The sequence below is a fragment of the Nematolebias whitei genome, chromosome 6 (genome assembly GCF_014905685.2).
Source record: "Nematolebias whitei isolate Nwh7 chromosome 6, NemWhi1, whole genome shotgun sequence".
Lineage (NCBI taxonomy): Eukaryota > Metazoa > Chordata > Actinopteri > Cyprinodontiformes > Rivulidae > Nematolebias > Nematolebias whitei.
Window position 1 is genome coordinate 27,926,247 of NC_056503.1, and position 1,804 is coordinate 27,928,050.

Sequence of the window (1,804 nt, forward strand, 5' to 3'; positions counted from 1 at the left end):
TGGGTGCAGAAAAAACCCTAATATCAACCCTCAAATATGCATTTTACTCAAGTTTTTTTTGTCTTTGTGTGATGTGCTGATGAAATATGCGCACAAATCTTTTGTATGTGTTGTGGTAAAATCTGCTCCACCCCCAGTAGTGAGTTGGTGTTTGTTTGATGCTTTTTACATACTAATCTAATTATTTTTTATTGGTCTGACTTCTCTTTTTTTATTAAAATGAATCAAATAAAACGAATAAAATGAAAAACTGTTTGTTTTTTTACAATTTAACAAGTGACCTGTGGTGAAACAAGTGTTCAGATCAAGATAAAAATAAAAATATGCAAATAGTAATGAATAAAAAACAGAGAGCTAAATGTTAATGTAGCAGATTCAGAATATTTTTCTAGATAAAATGTAATGCTTTAATTCATTAATAGACATATTGATTACTTGTAAATGTGACTAAAGGTGACAGGAAGAGGGGGGAAGAGGTGGAGCATTTGAAATTAAATGCGTTTTAAAGTGGAAAAATTAAAGTCATACCACCTCACAAAATATGGAAGCAATTATGTCTCAATTATCAAATTAAAATGGATTAATAGAAATGCTTTTCATTTTCAAAATAAAGCTGCATGTTTTGACTCATAAATACAATTTAAAATAAATAATCCAAACTGCATTTTCATTTTCTTCTCCAAGACTGCTCAATTTGTAAATTAATTAAAATTATAAATAAAATAAAGTTTAACTTAAGTTTCTTATTATACAAAGAGCAAAAAGAAAATTTTCACATTTCCCTTTAAAATGAATAAAGATCAAAACGTGTTGTCTGATTCATCCACTGTTGGTATGTTTTGTGTCAATAAAATTAAAATACTAAAAATATAAAAGCATTTCCCGCCAGGTATAAAATTATTCTTAAATGCTAAAGTTTTGAATCAGCTTTGTGTAATTAATCAAAAACGAACTGAGCTTAAAGTAAGAGTTTAAAAGAAAAATAATAAAAACGTTTTATTTTGATTCACGTTTTATTTTGTCAAGGACGTGCGCGCTCCCGTCGAGCAGTGAACGCGAGTTTTACGCGCGTGCCCCGTGAAGGCGACTGCGGCTGAGGCGGCGAACGGAAAAAAAAAAAAAAAAAAAAAAAAAAAAAACAAGCAAAGCGGAGCTGAGACAAGACGGACACAGTTTACCTCCACATCACAAGATCCAAGTTCGCAGCGGAAATCTCACGCCCTGCCGGGTCGTGTTGTTGTCAGGGGCTGCTGAGGATTTCCACGGACGGAAACCAAAGGGTGAGTTTTATATTTCTCGAGTGTGAAGCCGGCTGTGGTCGAAGGAAATCCGGCGTTAGGTGGGGAAAATGACGATGTGGCTGTAATTTTTTTCACCTCCTTTTTATGCCTCAAAATGGCGGACAGGCCGCTTGGACTGGAGCAGCAGGTATCCTGTCAGCAGTCTTTATTCCTGTATCCACAAAAACATTATTGTTCGCTTAGAGTAGGTGGAGGCGCTGTACATGTTTAACGCGGCGGAGAGAACTTGAATAGATTTTATCCTCTTCGGCGTAAAGAGCCGACGCAGGAGCTAACTTTCTATCGGTGTTGTACCGAAAAGGGTAACCCCGTTGCGAACGGCACGGGAAGCGCATTTCAAGACACTTAGTTCCCTCAAAAATTGAGTAAAAGTCAAAGGAGGCAAACTCATGTTTGGATTTTGGTACCCTTACAGAAGAAATTGCATGAATAATTAATTATGATACTGGTGAAGTTTGCTTTCAGAAGGCTTTTGTGAAATCTAGCATTTCTGACTACTCCAT

At 35.7% G+C, this 1,804-nt stretch overlaps 1 protein-coding gene across 1 annotated transcript in view; it reads left to right on the forward strand.

The window, feature by feature from the left end:
• The first annotated feature begins 1,029 nt into the window (after nt 1-1,029).
• Nucleotides 1,030-1,804, forward strand: part of LOC119410593 (lissencephaly-1 homolog) — a 40,900-nt gene continuing 40,125 nt past the window's right edge. Inside the window, exon 1 of the mRNA XM_037677481.1 lies at nt 1,030-1,280. The gene's annotated coding sequence lies outside the window, so the exon portion shown is untranslated. The remainder of the gene's footprint in view (nt 1,281-1,804) is intronic.